Source organism: Penaeus vannamei, chromosome 34, assembly GCF_042767895.1.
Source record: "Penaeus vannamei isolate JL-2024 chromosome 34, ASM4276789v1, whole genome shotgun sequence".
In the NCBI taxonomy this organism is placed as follows: Eukaryota; Metazoa; Arthropoda; class Malacostraca; order Decapoda; family Penaeidae; genus Penaeus; species Penaeus vannamei.
Window position 1 is genome coordinate 20950061 of NC_091582.1, and position 20000 is coordinate 20970060.

Sequence of the window (20000 nt, forward strand, 5' to 3'; positions counted from 1 at the left end):
GAAAGAGGAGATCTAAGATGAGATGGCCGACTGTGCATAAAGAAGGGGGAAAGGAATGAGAGGGAGAGCGAGAGAGAGAGCGAGGGACAGAGCGAGGGAGAGAGCGAGGGAGAGAGCGAGGGAGAGAGAGCGAGAGAGAGAGCGAGAGAGAGAGAGAGAGAGAGCGAGAGAGAGAGAGCGAGAGAGAGAGAGAGCGAGAGAGAGAGAGAGCGAGAGAGAGAGAGAGGGAGAGAGAGAGCGAGAGAGAGAGAGAGAGCGAGAGATGAGAGAGAGCGAGAGAGCGAGAGAGAGGGAGAGTGAGAGAGAGAGTGAGTGGGAGAGTGAGAGTGAGTGGGAGAGTGAGAGAGCGAGAGCGAGAGAGCGAGAGCGAGAGAGCGAGAGCGAGAGCGAGAGAGCGAGAGCGAGAGCGAGAGCGAGAGAGAAAGAAAGGGGGGCGGGAGAAATATACAGGGGGGTGAAAGGAATGAAAGAAAGAGAAAGAGAAGGAGAAGCAGAGAAAAAAGAGAAGGAAAAAGAAAGAAAAGCACGGGAAGTGACAGCACAGGAGGAGAACATGAAAGGCGATCGCCCGAGAGGAAATGAGTGCAGGAGAATGAAGGAAGGGAAGGGACGAACGATAATCAGCTGGAATCAGTCAGTCGGCAGGAGGAACGCAGCTGCCTGACTGACGCGCAAGGAGGAAGAAGCGAGAGAGGGAGAGAGGGAGAGAGAGGGAGAGAGGGAGTGGGTTCATTAGCTCTCTTATTTACACGCTGTTAATTGGGACGTAAGGAAGGCTTGGAGGGGCGTCGGCGGCGTCGGCGGCGGCGGGGAAGAGGGTAAACTGAAGGATAAAAGGGTTGCATGCCGATAGGTAGGTAGGTAGATAGGTAGGTAGGTAGGTAGGTAGGTAGGTAGGTAGGTAGGTAGGTAGGTAGATAGATAGATAGATAGATAGATAGATAGATAGATAGATAGATAGATAGGTAGATAGATAGATAGGCAGAAAGAAAGATAAATAGATGGAAAGATAGATAGGTAGATAGATAGAAAGATAGATAGATAGATAGAAAGATAGATAGGTAGATAGATAGAAAGATAGATAGATAGATAGAAAGATTGATAGGTAGATAGATAAATATATAGAAAGATAGATAGGTAGATAGATAGGTCCGGGTCTCGGGAGTCCAGCACGGCGTCGGCAAACCGCTGGAGCCACTGCGGGAAACTGGCGGGTGAGGGGGATAGTGAAATCTGGCGCCAGGTTACCGTAGATTTATTTCCCGTTCAACCGTAGATAATTGTGCTTTTCGTTGGCGGATTTCTTTGGTTCCTGGTTCTACAGCTGTTTTGTGTGTGTGTGTGTGTGTGTGTGTGTTTCTTTTTAGCTATGCTTCTCTCTCTATCTTTCCCTCCAAGTCTCTTTTTTCTCTCTCTCTTCCTCTCTTCCTCTCCTTCTTTCTTAGTCTAACTCCCTATGTTTTATCTTCTTTCTTTATCTCTCAGTTTCTCTCCCTCTCTTTTTTCTTTCTCAGTTTCTCTCCCTCTCTTTTTTCATTCTTTCTCCAGTTTACCTCCCTCTGTTCTTTCTCTCCCTCTCTTTTTTTTCTTCTTTCTCTCCTCCCTCTCTCCTTCTTCTTCTTCTTCCCCTATCTCCTCCTCCTCCTCCTTCTCTTCCTCTACCTTCTCATCCTCTTCCTCCTCTACCTCCTCCCACCTTCCTCCGCACCTTTTCCCTCTTGCTCACTCCCACTCCTTTCTGACCCATCTATTTCTCCCCGTTCCCTCCCCTCTCCTCCCCTTCTGCGTGTCCGTGTACGCGCGCGGGACGCAGCCCCGTGCAAGAAAGCCTCGCTCGCCATATCGCGTTTCATCAGGAGATCCTTCGGCAACACTCCCGCGCTCTCAGGCTCTCGTCGAGTGTCAGGTTCGCCTCGAGTGTGACTCCTCAGCCTCACCGCGGTCGAGCCCTGCAGTGCCGTCGCGAGGCCGTCTCTCTCGCAGGGCCGTTCGGGGCGAGATCGGGGAGGAGAGGTGTCGGCGCGGAGAGGCGTCTCGCGTCGGGGAGCTGTGAACCGTGAGTATTGGTCGAGCTGCGTGAGTTTATCGGAGGAGGCGACCGTGTGCTCTTCGTCGGGTGGCTTCACGAGGCGAGCGGACGAGGAGGAGGAGGAGGAGGAGGAGGAGGAGGAGGAGGAGAGGGAGGAGGGAGGGAGGGAGGGAGGTGGGAGGAGGGAGGAGGAGGAGGGAGGGAGGAGGAGGAGGAGGAGGAGGAGGAGGAGGAGGAGGAGGAGGAGGAGGAGGAGGAGGAGGAGGAGGAGGAGAGTAACAAACTTGGCAAGTGTCGGGCAGCAGCAGTCGTAAGCATTTAATGAAAAGTTGCCCCGCCACGGTTTATTCCCCGGCCGGGCGGAGGCGGGCGCCACGGCATAGCAAGGTTAATTAAGGTCGTTTACTCAGGCAGATTAAGACCTTAATGAAGGCCTAGCTGGCATGATGAGTTGAGCTAGATTAAGCTTTATAGTCTAGGCCTAGGCGGGTCCCCGGGCCGGGCGGGGTTATGATGTACACCAGGCGGCGTCCATGGCCCATGATATACACCGGGCCTTGCTTACAGTATATTCCCGGGCGCGCGCTCGCCGGGCCGTGCTTTATGGGTCCGGCGCCGTGCGGGAGAGCTCGCTTTATATACTGTATATGCTTAACATATCAAACTGCGCCGCCTGTGCCTCCGATGCGAGCCCGTGCTGTGCATTTATTTTTGTCAATGACCTAATATGGCTTCTCTGTTGTGTGCTTGCTAAAGAGATGTAAGTTAAAGTTTGATTTTGTTGAAGAGTTTTGCGAGAAGGAAAATTAATTGTCCGAAATTTTTCTGCAATTAGTTTAGAGGTTCTTTTTAATCACCCAAGAATTAATTACAAATCTTTCACAACTCTTGAAGCGGAGTTAAGAGTATGTCATAGTTGAGCAACGCTGTGCTGAGAGAGGCGGAGTTATGAACGATTCGGGGAGTAAATACGCGAACAGGCTAAATCGCGCAGAACCGCTGTACTTTCGCAGACAACGAGCGATCGTGAATCGGGCAAACAGGGTCAGAGGTCACTGCGTAAGAGACAGAATTCAAGGCCACATATTGCTAAAAGTCAAGACAAGGTTGAATTATTCCCGTTAAAGACAAGGTCGGATATTACTAAAGGTAAAGAAAAGGTTGAATATTACTGTTAAAGATAAGGTCAATTATTACTAAAAGTCAGGACAAGGTCAGATCTTCCTGCTTAAAGGACAGCTAACATGACCAGATGTTGTTGGTACACAAGAGAGAGCAAACAAGACCTGACGTTGCCTCACGAGACAGAAAGCAAGGTCAGATGATCCTACAAGGGGAACCAGCAAACAAAGCCAATTGCTATTACGGAAGAGAAAGCAAGCAAGGGCAGATTTTACGACGCGTGGATGTAGCAAACAAGGTCAAATCAGTCGACAGGGACAGACACCAAACAAGGTCAAATCAGTCGACAGGCACAGACAGCAAACAAGGTCAAATCAGTCGACAGGGACAAACACCAAATAAGGTCAAATCAGTCGACAGGGACAGGCAGCAAACAAGGTCAAATCTCACAAAGAGGAGGACACGGGGAAACAAGGTCACGGAGCTCCCACAGTAGGAGGCAACAAACGAAGTGAAATGGGACTATAGAGGAAGACAGCAAACAAGGTTAAAGGATAACAGGAGAGGCCCCGAGTCAGCCTCCGTCCAGACCCCGAGGACTAACTTGGGTCACGAGATCAGGGCTGTCGAGGCTGACCCGAGTCTCGCATTATTTTAATCTTTCGGCGGCAAAGTTTTCAATTCCTGGTTTCTCTTTTTCTTTTTTTCCTTTTCTCTTTCTCTTTCTCTTTCTTTCTTTTTTGTTTCTTTTTCGCTTTATTTCTTTCTCTCTCTCTCTCTCTCTCTCTCTCTCTCTCTCTCTCTCTCTCTCTCTCTCTCTCTCTCTCTCTCTCTCTCTCTCTCTCTCTCTCTCTCTCTCTGTGTGTGTGTGTGTGTGTGTGTGTGTGTGTGTGTGTGTGTGTGTGTGAGTGTGTGTGTGTGTGTATACGCCTTTTTTTATCATTTTTTTCTGTTTCTTTGTTTTGGCCATTTCTTTACAATTTTTTTCTCTTTTTTCTTTCTCATTCTTTGTATCTTTCCGATTTTCCCTTTTTTTTTATTTCCATTTTTCTTCCCCCCCTTTTTTTTCTTTCCTTCTCTTTCAATGGCTACGATTCCGAGCGAGTGACTTTGCAAAAATCTCCCGGAGGAACGTTTGGATTTGAACGGCAGCGCCACCGGGGGAGAGTGTGAGCCTCGCTTTTAAAGATGTTTGAACAATGTTTTTTTTTTTTTTTTTTTTTTTTTTTTTTTTTTTTTGAGGGGGGGGGGGCTTCCTCTGCCGTTAAGTCTTATGGTGGGAGAGATTTTTTTTTTGTCCCCCTTTTGATTTTTTTTTTTTTTGGGGGGGGGCCTCCTAACCCCCGTCCCTCATTTTCATTTTTTGACCACCCTTTTTATTTATTTATTTATTTATTTATTTATTTTACTTTTGGTCTCCCTATCCTTTCCATCACCCTTATTTTTGACCCCCCCCCCCAATTTCAAGGATTTTTTCTCCCGACTCCTCCCTTCACCCCCCATTGTTTTTTCGTATTTTGGCTGTTTGTTGTATGGTGGTAGTCTTTTTTATTATTTATTTTTTATTATTATTATTTGTGTGTGTGTGTGTGTGTGTGTGTGTGTGTGTGTGTGTGTGTGTGTGTGTGTGTGTGTGTGTGTGTGTGTGTGTGTGTGTGTGTGTGTGTGTGTGTGTGTGTGTGTGTGTGTGTGTGTGTGTGTGTGTGTGTGTGTGTGTGTGTGTGTGTGTGTGTGTGTGTGTGTGGAGATTCCGCGTGACGGTTGCCATTACTTGTATAAGAATCAAAATGAAGGCTAAAATACGATTTAGATTTAGATTTTTTTTTTTTTTGACAATTGGAACTTTAAATAAGAACATGGGAACATTTACTCCTCCTGGTCGATTTTACTTAATTTTTTTCTCCATCTCCCTTTCCAGATGTGTTAAAACGACAGCTTGGTTGAACGCGCCTTGAACACGCCAGCCTAAGGTACGTGAACAAGATTTCTCCTCGATCCAGGGGCGGGGGGGGAGGGGGGGGAGGGGGGGGAGCAGACTGATGGCGGAGTTAATGTAATGGTTTTATTGTTCGAAGTTGGGTTGAGGGGAAAGTGTGAGGTAGGGAAGGAGGGTGGGGGGTGGAGGATTGAGGGGAGAGAGAGTGAGGGGTAAGAGAGAGTGAAGGTGAGGGGTAAAAGAGAGGAGGGAGAGAGAGAGAGAGAAGGGTGAGGGTGGGAGTTAGGGGGTAAGGAGAGAAAGTGAGGGGAGAGAGAGAGTGAGGGAGGGGTATGAGAGAATGAGGGGTAAGAGAGAGAGTGAGGAGAGATTGATAGATAGAAAGTTAGTGAAGAGAGAAGAGAGAAGAGAGAGGAAATAAATTGTGTGTCGCCGGTAAACGGACTCTTTCGGCCTAAAACATGCCAAACATTTCATATCCGGAAACAAAGTGTGGCTAAAATGATCTCAGGTGTACTCGACTTACACCCATATCGTCTTTCGTATTTACGTACATGTGTGTATGAATGTGTCGAAGTCAGCAGATTAATGTTTATACACCATTGTCAGTATGCAAGGACATCGGCGTCGCCATGGTTTATATACCACTGTCATGACGTATGGATAGAATCAGTATCAGTATGTTGTATACCACTGTCAGTATGTAAGAAGTCAGTATCACCGTGTTTGTATACCACTGTCAGTATGTATGTTGTCAGCATCAGCATATTTGTATACCACTGTCAGTATGTAAGTAGTCAGCATCAGCGTGTTTGTATACCACTGTCAATGTGTAAGTAGTCAGCATCAGCGTATTTGTATACCACTGTCAGTATGTATGGTTGTTCCCCATTGCCAGCACGCATGCACGCCAGCACCAGCGCGCCCGTGTGTCAGCACGAGGACGCAAGGCATCGAAAAGAGTAGTTCCCCTGCTCCCGCCGGCCGCTTTATATTGAAAGTCTGTTCCTATAGGCTGGTCGGAGAATTCGCGGGAGGTCGCGCTCGGGGCCTCCTGTTCTCTCTCTCCGGCATAACCCGTTATTCCGGGCGCACCTGGGGCGGTCCCGAGTGATCTCTAGTGGGCCAGGCATTCGCGGGAGGGCCGGGGGAGAGGGAGAGGCAGGGAGGGAGAGAGAGAGAGAGTGGGTGAGAGAGAGAGAGGTAGAGAAGGAGGGTTGGAAGGGGATTGAGTGTGGTGGGAGTGTGGGAGAGAAAGATAGATGAAGTCACACATACGTTCATACAAATGCACGCACACGCGCACGCACACGCACACGCACACGCACACGCACACGCACACACAAACACAAACACACACTCACACTCTCACTCACACTCTCACTCACACTCACACTCACACTCACACTCACACTCTCACTCTCACTCTCACTCTCACTCTCACTCTCACTCTCACTCTCACTCTCACACACACACACACACACACACACACACACACACACACACACACACACACACACACACACACACACACACACACATGCGCGCGCGCTCTTGTGTGTATGTGTGTGCCTGTTTGTATTTATATATTGCGCGAAATGAATAAAATATGTAGATGGAATTACTTTTACTTCATCGGCAGCAGAACCATGGCAAATTGCCGCACCAATGTTTGAACTACAGTCTTTAGTAAGTATTTATGCATTCATTACAGGTAAAGCCAGATTTACATCGCTGGGTACAAAAAAACCCTCGCAAAAAATATTGAAATCAATCACGCCATTTCGTAGCGTAATGGAACCATAAACACACGCAAAAATAGCCGCTATTGTCGTGGTCTGTCACACACAACATACATTGCAGATAAAGAGCGAAGGTTTGTTGATGCAGCTTAATCGAGTTTGAGGATCTGAAAATGAGTGTGTTTTTGGAGCGGATCGCTTTTCTTTTTTTTCCGTTTCTTTTTTTTTTCGTTGAATATGATGTTAAGGTTTGAGCGAAATTTGGGAGGGAATTTAAAGTGGAGTGTTGGTATTGATAAGGAAGATGTATGTAAGGGTGTATATGTATTTCGTGTTTCTTTGTAGGTCGAGAGAGGGAGAGGGAGAGGGAGAGGGAGGGGGAGGGGGAGAGAGACTAAGAGAGAGAGAGAGAGGGAAACTAAGAGAGACCTCGAGAGAGAGGCAGTCAGGCAGTGAACAGAAACCGACAGACAAGACCCAGCAATCCACGGAAAAGGGAAAAGAAAGAAAGAAAGAAAGAAAAGAAAAAAAGAAGAAGAATAAAACCCGGCGCGACGGGAAATAACACCGTTGTCTCCCCGCATCCGGACGCTTATGTGAGCCTTTTCATATTACGTCGAATGGGGCGGCCGGACGAGCCTGTTTTTGCGCGCCCGCCAGGGCAATATGGCCCCCAATAAACTGCATTTAACCGGCGACTGACGCACTCGGGGGGGGGGGGGGGGGGGGGGGGGGGGCTCGCCGGAATGGAAAACTGCTGGTCGTAGGTGGGCGGCCCGTAAACATCCGCCTAATACGAGAATTAGTCGATTTTTAACTCTCCGCTGGGACGGGGGAGGGTGGGTGGGGTGGGTGGGTGGGGGGGAGGTGAAGGGGGTGGGAGGAAGGGGAGGGTGGATGGAAGGGGGTGGGAGGAAGGGGGAGGAGAGGAGAGGGAGGGGGTGGGAGGGGGGTGGATGGGAAGGATTGAGGGGGGGGGAGGAGGGGAAGGGGTGTGTGGAAGAGGTCAAGGGTAGGAAAGGGGGACTGGAAGAAGGGAAGGGAAGGGGGGAGGAGAGAGGAATGGGGGATGTGGAAGGGTTAAAGGGAAGGAAAAAAGGGGGAATAGAAGGAGAACGGAAGGATAAGTGAAGAGGAAGAGAAGAAAAGGATTCAAAGAAAAGGGGAAGGAATGAAAAAAAGGAAGTATAGAAGGAAGGAAGGAAGACAGAGGGGCAAAAGAAGGAGAAGAGGGGGGAGGGGGGAGGGAGGGGGGACAAGCACGTCAAGCACGTCACGCCAACGCTCCAGACACACCATCGCTTCCGTCAGCGATAGATATTGTAGATAGATCTGTCACGGGTGAGCACGGTTCATCGGCAGAGCTGTCACGGGGCCGACGCCGCCGAGGCAGGCGAAAGCGGAGACGCGACGCAAGTCTCGGGGCAAGATGCGCCAGGGTGGTAGTGTTTATTTTGTTATTATTATTGTTGTTGTTGTTTTGGTGGTGGTATTATTTTGGTGTTGTTGGTGTTGTTGTTTTTGTTATTATTATTTTTTTATTATTATTATTGTTATAATTGTTATTATCATCATTATTCTTATTGTTATTATCATGATTCTAGTTGTTGTTATAATTTTTATTATCCTTGTCATCGATATTATTATTAGTGTTGTTGTTGTTGTTCACCACCACCACCACCACCACCACCACCACCACCACCCCCACAACCACCACCCCCACAACCACCACCCCCACAACCACCACCCCCACAACCACCACCACCCAAACCACCACCACCCAAACCACCACCACCCAAACCACCACCACCCAAACCACCACCACTCCAAACCACCACCACCCAAACCACCACCACCCAAACCACCACCACCTAAACCACCACCACCCAAACCACCACCACCCAAACCACCACCACCCAAACCACCACCACCCAAACCACCACCACCCAAACCACCACCACCCAAACCACCACCACCCAAACCACCACCACCCAAACCACCACCACCCAAACCACCACCACCCAAACCACCACCACCACCACCGTCGCAATTCTCAAGAAAGCTGTAGCAGATATTTTCTTTTTCTTCTTATAAAACAAGTACTATTACTTTGTGTTAATTTCCGAAAGAGGCGTCGTTGTTTTTCAAGATTCCGGAAGATATTTTAGATGTCAGTGAAGAGGGAAGCAGAACAGACGACGAAGGAGATATTAAAGAACGTGTTTTTTTGTTTGTCGCGTCGGGGTATATGGGCGGAAGAGAGGGGTGGGAGAGGGAGGGAGGGACTGGGAGAGGGAGGGTTAGGAAGATGGAGGGGGAGGGAGAAGGAGGGGGAGGGAGGAAAGGGGGGAGGGAAGAAAGGAGGAGAGAGGGGAGGGAAGAAAGGAGGGAGAGAGGGGGAGATGGAGGGATGGAGAGAGGGAAGGAGGGACGGGGAGAGGGAGGGAGGGAGAGAAAGACAGAGACAGAGATTGGAACAACAAGCAGAGGGACTTAAATGAGTGAGCGAGTGAGAGTGCCTGTGCCTGACATGTTCAGTGCCACCGCCAGACTCTCCCCCCCCCCCTTTTTCTTCCCCCGCCCCGCCTCCGTCCTCGGCACACGCGGGTGTCCGGCACAAAACAGGTCGATGCAGCCGCTGTGGCACGAGTCGAACCGAGTACCCGTTGGCCGTGCAGCGGGGGGCGGGCCGGCGGGCAGTCGATTTATTGGTTCGAATTCCAGGCCTCGACAACAAGCTGGATATGAGGAGATTTCGCTTCTCTCCTCCCCCTCTTCCCCCTCTCCCTCTCCCTCTCCCTCTCCCCTTCTCCCCTTTCCTGCTCTTGTTTTTTTTTCTCTCTCCTGGCTGTCTGGCACGTAGGCACGCACGCACGCACGCACTCATTCAATGACTCACTCACTCAGTCAGCCACTCACTCACTCACTCACTCACTCACTCACTCACTCACTCACTCACTCACTCACTCACTCACTCACTCACACACACACACACACACACACACACACACACACACACCCAGACACACACACACACACACACACACCCTCTCTCTTTCTCTCTCTCTCTCTCTCTCTCTCTCTCTCTCTCTCTCTCTCTCTCTCTCTCTCTCTCTCTCTCTCTCTTACTCATTCTCTTTCACTCGCTCACTCACATACTTACTCACTCACTCTCTCACTTGCTCGCTTATACTCACACACTCTCTCGCTCACTCACTCACTCACTCACTTACTTATTCTCTATTTTCTCACTCGCTCACATATCCTCACTCACTCACTCACTCACCCCTTCTCACTCGCTCACTCACTCACCCCTTCTCACTCGCTCACTCACTCACTCTCACTCACTCGCTCACTCACTCACTCGCTCACTCATTCTCACTCACTCACTCATTCACTCGCTCACTCATTCTCACTCACTCACTCATTCACTCGCTCACTCGCTCACTCATTCACTCACTCACTCACTCACTCACTCACTCACTCACTCTCACTCACTACTTGGCGCACCCCGCTCGTAAATCAACCTCACGAACGAGTCAGCGCGAACGAGCGGCAGCGGAACGGCCGGTAGACTAGAGGAGGTAGATTTATCGTCCCAGAGAGGAGGAAAAAATGGAATGATGGAGAGGGAAAAGAAATGATAAAAGGGGGGAATAGGGAGAGGGTGAAGAGGGAAAAGAAATGATAAAAGGGGGGAATAGGGGGAAGGATGAAGAGGGAAAAGAAATAAAAGGGGGAAGAATGGAATGATGAAGAGGGAAAAGAAATAATAAAGGGGGTGGGAAGGGAAGGGAGAGAGAGGGTGGAGGTGGTTAGGGGTGGGGGTTGCGGATGGAAAAAATGAATGATGGAGAGGGAAAAGAAATGATAAAAGGGGAAAAAAGGGGGAGGGTGAAGAGGGAAAAGAAATAAAAGGGGGAAGAATGGAAGGATGAAGAGGGAAAATAAATGATAAAAAGGGGGAAATTGGGGAGGGGTGAAGAGGGTTGGAGGTGGAAGATGGAGAGGGATCAAGAGGAAGAGGAAAATGGGGTGGAGAAGAAGAGAGAGAGAGGAGGAAGAGGCAAAGGAAAGGGGGTAAAGGAAAAAAGAGGAGGAGTAGTAGAAAGAGGAACAGAAGGTGGAGATGGGCTGGCGGTGAAAGAGGAAGTGGAGGAGAGGATAAGATAGCGAAGGAGGTTGAAGAGGAAATGAAGGCGAAGGTAGGAATGGGAAAGGGAAAAGGAGAGAGAAAATGGGAGAGGGAAAAGGAAGGGGAAAATGGGAGAGTGGAGAAAGGAGGAAGAAATGGTGAGAGGGAAAAGGAGGAAGGAAAATGGGAGAGGGAAAAGAAGGAAGAAAATGGGAGAGGGAAAAGGAGGAAGAAAATGGGAGAGGGGAAGGAGGGAGAAAATGGGAGAGGGGAAAAGGATGGAGAATGATAAAAGGGAGGAGAAGAAAATGGGAGAGGAAAAGGGAGGGAGGAAAGAAATGGGAGAGGGAAAGGAGGAGAAATGGGAGAGGGAAAAGGAGGGAGAATGGAGAGGGAAAAGAAGGAAGAAAATGGGAGAGAGAAAAGGAGGGAGAAAAATGGGAGAGGGAGAAGGAGGAAGAGAAAATGGGAGAGGTAAAAGGAGGGAGAAAATGGGAGAGGGAAAAAGGAGGGAGAAAATGGGAGAGGGGGGAAAAGAGGAAGAAAATGGGAGAGGGAAAAGGAGGGAGAAAATGGGAGAGGGAAAAGGAGGGAGAAAATGGGAGAGGGAAAAGGAGGAGAAAAAGGGAGAGGGAAAAGGAGGGAGAAAATGGAGGGAAAGGAGGGAAAATGGGAGGGGGAGAGAGGGAAAGAAAAGGAGGGAGAAAATGGGAGAGGGAAAAGGAGGGAGAAAATGGGAGAGGGAAAGGAGGGAGAAAATGGGAGAGGGAAAAGGAGGGAGAAAATGGGAGAGGGAAAAGGAGGGAGAAAATGGGAGAGGGAAAAGGAGGAAGAAAATGGGAGAGGGAAAAGGAGGGAGAAAAGGAGAGGGAAAAGGAGGAAAATGGGAGAGGGAAAGGAGGGAGAAAATGGGAGAGGGAAAAGGAGGAGAAAATGGGAGAGGGAAAAGGAGGGAGAAAATGGGAGAGGGAAAAGGAGGGAGAAAATGGGAGAGGAAAAGAAGGAGGGAGGAAAATGGGAGAGGGAAAAGGAGGGAGAAAATGGGAGAGGGAAAAGGAGGGAGGAAAATGGGAAGAGGGAAAAGGAGGGAGAAAATGGGAGAGGCGAAAAGGAGGGAGAGAATGGGAAAGGGAAAAGGAGAGAGAAAATGGGAGAGGGAAAAGGAAGGAGAAAATGGGAGAGGGAAAAGGAAGGAGAATATGGGACACGGAAAAGGAAGGAGAAAATGGGTAAGGGGTAAGGGAAAAGGAATGGGGCGAAAGATAAAGAAAGTGGAGGAGAAAGAGAGAGAATAGAAAAAATGAATAGTAGAAAGAGCGTCCGGTAAGGGAAAAGGAATGGGAGGAAATGGCAAAGGAAGAGGAGGAGAAAGAGAGAGAATAGAAGAATGAATAGTTGAAAGAGCGTCCGGTCAGGTGGACATTTTTCGTATAGGCCTATTTTTTTGGACGTGATGTCGATTTTTTATATATTAATGATCGGCTGATTTCGTGATAAATGTGTTGTAGTTTGTGGGAGAGTCCAAAGAGAGGAAGGAGAGAAAGGGGGGAGTGAAAGAAGAAGAGAAGGGGAAGAATGGAGAGAGAGAGGAAGAGAGAGAGAGGAAGAGAGAGAGAGGGAGAGAGAGAGAGGGAGAGGGAGAGGGAGAGGGAGAGGGAGAGGGAGAGAGGAGAGAGAGAGAGAGAGAGGAAGAGAGAGAGAGAGAGAGAGGAAGAGAGAGAGAGAGAGAGAGAGAGAGAGAGAGAGAGAGAGAGAGAGAGAAGGGAGAGGGAGAGGGAGACAGAGAGAGCAGAAAAAGACTATGGAAGAGACGGAAATAAACACAGACAAATAAAGAGACTATTAACATAAATGAAAAGAACACATGCCAAGGAAAAGAAAAGAAAAGAAAAGAAAAAAGAAATACGGTGAAGGTCTTCCACGTGCATGTCTGCCTGTCTCTCCTCACGCCGGTGCTCGCCAGGTAAGCTCTTCCACCGAGCAATTAGCACAGTTTATGACACTCCCTCCTCCCCCTCTTTCCCCCACCTCCCATCTGTACCTCCTCCTTTACCCCCTTCCCCTCCTACCCCCACCTCCATCTGTACTCGTCCTTTACCCCATTCCCCTCCTACCCCCACCTCCCATCTGTACCTCCTCCTTTACCCCCTTCCCTTCCTACCCCACCTCCCATCTGTACCTCGTCCTTTACCCCCTTCCCCTCCTACCCCCACCCCCACCTCCCCACCTGTACCAAGGTCTTTCACCCCTCCCCCCTACCCCCTACCTCCTCCATCTGTACCTCGTCCTTCACTCCTTTCCCCCTCACTTCACTTCTTCTTCATCTTACTCACTTCTACCTCGTCCATCCTCCTCCTTCCCTTCCCTTCAACTTTCAGCCTCATTCCTTCTCTCATCTCTTTTTTCCACCCTACACCCCCCACCCCCACCCCTTCTCTCCTCTCTCGTTCCTCACCCCCACCCCTTCCCTCTTCTCTTCGCCCCCTCCCCCTTCCCCCATCACTACCAAAATACAAACTCTTTGGGTCTTTGGTTGGATGGGTAGGGGAAGGGGGGGGCGGAGGGGAGGAGGGGGGGAGGATAATGGGTTTCCGATGAGGGGAAGTTGCTCCATGGAGTTGATGGGTGAGGGGAAAGAGAGAGAGAGAGAGAGAGAGAGAGAGAGAGAGAGAGAGAGAGAGAGAGAGAGAGAGAGAGAGAGAGAGAAAGAGAGAGAGATGGGGGAGGAGTGTGACGGGGAGAGGGAATGAGGGGTAGAGGGAGAGGAAGAGGGAATGGGGAAAAAGAAAGAGAAAAGGAAGGAGGTAGGGAAAGGGAAAGAAAGACGGAGAGCGAGAGAAAGAGAAAAGGAGAGGAAGAGAAGAAAGAGAGAAGAGAGAGAGAGAGAGAGAGAGAGAGAGAGAGAGAGAGAGAGAGAGAGAGAAAGAGAAAGAGAGAAGAGAGAAAGAGAGAGAGAGAGAGACAGAGAGAGAGAGAGAGAGAGAGAGAGAGAGAGAGAGAGAGAGAGAGAGAGAGAGAGAGAGAGAGAGAGAGAGAGAGAGAGAGAGATAGAGAGAGTGCGTGCGTGCGTGCGTGCGTGCCGCCGGAGAACCAAACAGCGACAGAACGAGGAAATGGAAAAAAAAACAAGAGGAAGAGGCAGCGGCGGTGACAGCAGGACCCAAGGCGCCGCCCGCGTCTCGCCCTGCAGGAAGTGGCCATTCGCAGCGTCTTCCCCTCGCCTTGCATCCCCGTGTTGCAGCGAGGGGAGCGCGGGTTAATTACGGAGAAATCATGTAATTATTCCATTTTAATACAGCGGCGTCAAGAGGCACGTCAGATACCCAAATTGTATCAGGCTAATCAGGCTGCGTTAAGAGGACGGCGAACACCCGGGATTAAGTGGCGTTAATTAAGTGGTGGCAACTGGAGTGGATGCCTTACCTCCCCCCCCCCTCCTCCACCTTCCCTTTCCCTCATCCCCTCCCCCCTTTCTCTATACTCTCCCTTCGTTCTCTTCCTTCATATTGTTTACTCTCATGTCCTACTCTTCCTTCTTCTCCTCTCAGCTTCCCCCTTCCCGTTTCTTTCGCCTTTCCTCTCTTCTCTCTCCTTTCCTTCTTCTCTCCTCTTATCTCCTTTATCCTTACCCTTTATTTCTCCTCTCCTCTCTTGTCCCTCTCCCTTTTTCTTCTTCTCCTCTTCTCTCCTTTCCTTTCTCCTCTCTTCCACCCAACCCCTCATCTTTCTCCTCTTCTCTCCTCGCTTTCTCTCCCCTCCTCCGCTAGTCTCCCGCTCGTCGCCATGAAAGATGGATAGAAGGAAGGTGGGAGATAAAGAGGGACTGAGGGAGAGGTAAAGAAGACGAAAAAGGGAGAGGGGATGAGGGTGGGTAGCGTGAGGGAGGGGTGAAAAGGAGGAGGTAAGGATGGAAGGATTAGGAAGAATACAAATGGGGAAGATGCGAGGGAGAGAGAAGGATGAGGATGAAGGGAGAGAGTGAGTGAGTGAGTGAGTGAGTGAGTGAGTGAGTGAGTGAGTGAGTGAGTGAGTGAGTGAGTGAGTGAGTGAGTGAGTGAGTGAGTGAGTGGTGGTGGTGAGTGGTGGTGGTGAGTGGTGGTGAGTGGTGAGTGAGTGAGTGAGTGTGTGTGTGTGCGTGTGTGTGTGTGTGTGTGTGTGTGTGTGTGTGTGTGTGTGTGTGTAATGGGTGGACTCGAGGAAGACGGAGGATAAGAAGGGAGGAGGAGGAGGGACGGAACAAGAGAGAAGAGAGAAGGAAGGAGAGGAATAAGGGAGGGAGGGAGTGGAGTAATCAGCTGGATCATTATTCGTGCAGGGGAGAGATCGCTGCTTCTGGAGTAGTGCGCTCTGTCTCTTTGGCCTCCTCCTTGTCTTCCTCTCTCTCTCTTTCCTTCTTACCTCCACGCCCTCCCTCATTCCTTCCCTGTCTCCATCCTTCCTTCATTCCTTACTTCCATCCCTCATTTCTTCCTTCCTTCCTTCTTTACTTACTCCCTTCCCTTCCTTCCCTTCCCCACCCACCCACCCACCCTCCCTTCATCCCTCCTTACCTCCCTCCCTCCCTCCTTCCTCCCCTCCCTCCCTCCTTCCTCCCCTCCCCCTACCCCCTCCCTCCCTCCCTTCCCCTCCCCCTCCCTCCTCCCTCCCTCCCTTCCTCCCTCCCTCCGTTTTCTCTTCTTTCTGTTTCATAAGACGGAGAGAGGCCTCATTGTCTGTGTCCAGCGAGGTGACGCGAATTTTCAGCAGACTTGCCACGCCGCTTTGATCAAACACTGTGACTCTACTATAGGATTATTTCCTTTGCAGACCTTAAACACACGTGAAGTTACACGTACACGTATGCACATACACACGGACGCACGTGTACTCAATCTCTCGCTCTCTGTGATTCTCTGTCATTCTTTCTCTTCTCTTTCTCTTTCTCTTTCTCTTTCTCTTTCTCTTTCTCTTTCTCTTTCTTCTCTTTCTCCTTCTCCTTCTTCTCCTTGTCCTTCTTCTCCTTCTCCTTCTCCTTCTCCTTCTCTCTCTCTCTTTCTCTTCTCTCTTTCTCTCTCTCTCTCTTCTCTCTCTCCTTCTCCTTCTCCTTCTCCTTCTCCTTCTCCTTCTCCTTCTCCTTCTCCTTCTCCTTCTCCCTCCTCCTCCCTTCTCCTTCTCCTTCTCCTTCTTCTCCTTCCTCCTTCTCCTCCTTCTCCTTCTCCTTCTCCTTCTCCTTCCTTCTCCTTCTCCTTCTCCTTCTCCTCTCTCCTTCTTCTCTTTCTCTTTCTCTTTCTCTTTCTCTTTCTCTCTCTCTCTCTCTCTCTCTGTTTCTCTGTTTCTCTCCGCCTCCCTCCCACACCCTCCCTCTCCCTCCTTCCCTCCCCCCCCTCCACCCTCTGACAGAGTTGGCATTCAAACAGATATTTGAATGCTTGTACTTTGATTGTTTTTCCGCCATAAGCCAAGTATTTTCCCCTCGTTTGAACTAGATTTGGCCAATCAGTCAACATTATGCCGGGGGAAAAAAAGTCTGAAATTGAGAAGAAATAATTAATGAACAATGGCTGACCTACGTTATTGTTTGTGGGGGATTATTTACTTTTTTTTTTTTTTTTTTTTTTTTTTGACAGAAAAGCGCGACGGGTTTATTCCCCCGATAATTATCAGGTTAAAAAGTAAATTCCTGCTTTTGGATGGGGTGGTCCCTTCGCCCTTCCCCCCCTCCCCCTCCCCCTCCCCCTCCTCTCTCCCTCCCCTGGTCTTCGTATCCCTCCTCTCCCTTTGCTATCCTCTCCACTCTCCTCCTTTCACCTTTTCCTTCGCTATCCTCCCCTTTCCTCTCTTCTCCTCCCCTCCCAACCCTTCCCTTAGCACCCCATCCCTCTCCTTCCCTTACCCTCTTCCCTTCCCCCTCCATCCCCCATCCCCCTCCTCTTCCCCAACCATCCCTTCGCCTACCCCCCCCATCATTCTCCCCTCCCCCTCCCCTCCCTTTCCCTCCTCCTTCTCCCCGCCGGACCTTTTCCTCCTCCCTCCCTCCCTACTTCCCTCCCTATCTCATTCGGTCCTCCCTTCCCCCCCTCTAAGCCCCCCCACCTGCTCTGCTCCCCTTCTTCCCATCCCCTCCCGATGATTATTATTGGTACAATTGTGAATATTATTACTGTTGTTACTATTACTGATACCAATGCCATTACCCATTCCACTTGCTGTTGTTATTATTGTTATTGTTATCTTGTCATCATCTTAGATCATCTTATTAGTAGTAATATCATAAATATTGTTGTTATTATTTTTTGTTATTATTATTATGTCATCATCTTAGATCTTATTAGTAGTAATATCATAGCTATTGTTATTTTTTATTATTATCATCATCATTATTATTATTATTATTATTTTATTATTATTTTATGATGATGATGATGATGATGATGATGATGATGATGATGATGATGATGATGATGATGATGATGATGATGATGATGATGATCATATGATGATGATGATGATGATTATTATTATGATTATTATTATGATTATTATTATGATTATTATTATTATTATTATTATTATTATTATTATTATTATTATTATTATCATTATCAATATTATTATGATGATTATTATTATTATGATTATTATTATTATTATTATTATTATTATTATTATTATCATTATTATCATTATCAATATTATTATGATGATTATTATTATTATGATTACTATTATCATGATTATTATTATAAATTATTGGTTGTTATCATCTTTTATTCATATCTTTATTGATGGAGGTAGGGTTGGCAGAGATAGATGTCGAAATGGAGATCAATATATACCGATGACTTCCCCCTTTTTTCCCTAAAGGAGGCGATATATATTTTCCTTCCTTTTATAAGATGGAAGGATGAATAAGTTTGACAAGGCGGTAAGCGCGGGGATGCGGAGAGGGAGGGGGAGAGGGAGAGGGTGAGAGGGAGGGAGGAGGGAGGGAGGGAGGGAGAGAGAGGGAGGGAGGGAGGGAAGGAGGGAGGGAGGGGGAGAGAGAGAGGGAGAGGGAGAGTGAGAGGGAGAGAGGGGAGAGGGAAAGAGAGGAGGGAAGGAGAAGGAGAAGAAGGAGAGAAAGGGAAGAGAAAGAGAAGGAGAGAAAGGGGGGGTGGTAAGAGAGACAGGGGTGGGGAAAAAGGAGAGAGAGAGAGAGAGAGAGAGAGAGAGAGAGAGAGAGAGAGAGAGAGAGAGAGAGAGAGAGAGAGAGCGCGGAGAAAAAAAAAGAAGAAATCGAGAGAGAAAAATCGGTCCGCGGGGCGTCGCCATTGTGGGGGGAACGATCGCTTTTGGGCCAGACAATGCGGGGCCGATTTATCCGCGCTCAACACGTCGTATTAACTGCCTTGACGTATGATTTGCTTAAGGGTGATGGAAGATGGGCGTGGAGTGGAGGGGAGAGAGATGGGGATGGAGGGGGAGAGGGGTGGAGGGAGGAGGAAAGGTGGGTGTGGAGTGGAGGGGGAGAGGGGTGGAGGGAGGAGGGGAGGAAAGGAGGAGGGGTGGAGGGTGGAGGAAGAGAGAGAAGGGTGGAGGGTGAAGGAAGGGGGGAGGGAGGGAGGAAGGGAGAGGGAGGAGGGAGGGGATGAAGGAGGAGAGAGATGGATGTAGGGAGGGAAGAGAGAGAGAGAGAGAGGAGGAGGAGGAGGTGGTGAAGGGGGAGAGAGAGATGGAGGGAGGGAAGCAGAGACAGAGAGAGGGAGGAGAAGTGAAGGAAGAGAGATGGAGTGGAGAGGAGAGAGAGAGGGAGGAGGAGGGGGGTGAAGAAAGAGAAAGATGGATGGAGGAAAGGAAGAAAGAAAGAGAGGGAGAATGAGAGTGAGAGTGAGACAGGCGGATGAAGTCAAAAGAATGTGAATGAAAAAAAGATAAGAGTAATTACATAAATAAAAAAGACAATAGAACACGAAAAGGAAGATACGGAGAGAGGGAGAGGGCAAGAGCGAGGGCGGAGCGCACGGACGAGCGAACGAGGGAAGAGGAGACAAGGGAAGATGATGCATGGCGGGGCCGAGTGCGGCGAAGGGAGGAAGAGGGGAGAAGAGGATGGATACCCGCGGGAAGAGGATCAGTGGATTAGGGCAAGTGGAGGGCCCCGGTGGATGGGAATTGCCCTTGTACTAAATTGGGGGATTTGGCGAGGAGAGGGCGGCGAGGGTGGAGGAGCGCGCCGCTCTCAAGGGCGCGGGGCTCGAGGGCGAAAGGGTGCAAGGGGGCGGGGTGGAGGGGGAGGAGGGGGTGGAGGGAGGGTGTGAAAGGAGCTGGGTGGGGAGGGGGAAGAGTAAAGGGAGCTGGGGGAGCGAAGGGGGCGAAGGGGGGTGCCGGGAAGGGTGAAGGGAGCCGGGGGAGGGGGAGGGGGTAGAGGATGCCAGGAAGTGCCCGAGGGTCTGTGGGAAGTGCCAGGGCGGCTAGAGGGGCGCTGGAGGGTGTCAGGGAGCTCCAGGGAGTGCCAGGGACGAAAGGGCAACGGTCCAGGATGCGAGAGTCGAGGGAGACATACAGACACACACACACACACACACACACACACACACACACACACACACACACACACACACACACACACACACACACACACACACACACACACACACACACACACACACACACACACACACACACACACACACACACACACACACACACACACACACACACACATACTCAAAGACACAGAAGCAGACAAGACAGACAAGACAGACAGACAGACAGACAGACAGACAGACAGACAGACAGACAAGACAGACAGACAGACAGACAGACAGACAGACAGACAAGACAGACAGACAGACAAGACAGACAGACAGACAGGAGCAAGCAAGCGAGCGAGCAGGCAGGCAGGCAGAGAGGCAGCTTCGTTAAAAGACCCGATCAGGTCGTGGCGTGTTTACCTGGGCGATGAAGGGGCTCGCGAGGGTTGAGTGCTGCTGGATCCCGGGGCGTGCGGAGGGGTGCGAAGGGGCGGTGGGGAGGGGAGAGTAGAGGGGAATGGAGGGGTGCGGAGGGGCGGTGGGG

The 20000-nt window shown here is 49.7% G+C and overlaps 1 protein-coding gene across 3 annotated transcripts in view; it reads left to right on the forward strand.

Moving 5' to 3' along the window:
• Positions 1 to 20000, forward strand: part of LOC113802709 (protein O-linked-mannose beta-1,2-N-acetylglucosaminyltransferase 1-like) — a 658355-nt gene that overhangs the window by 480827 nt on the left and 157528 nt on the right. For all 3 annotated transcript variants that reach the window (XM_070113809.1, XM_070113811.1, XM_070113810.1), the window contains one exon: positions 5070 to 5121. The gene's annotated coding sequence lies outside the window, so the exon portion shown is untranslated. The remainder of the gene's footprint in view (positions 1 to 5069; positions 5122 to 20000) is intronic.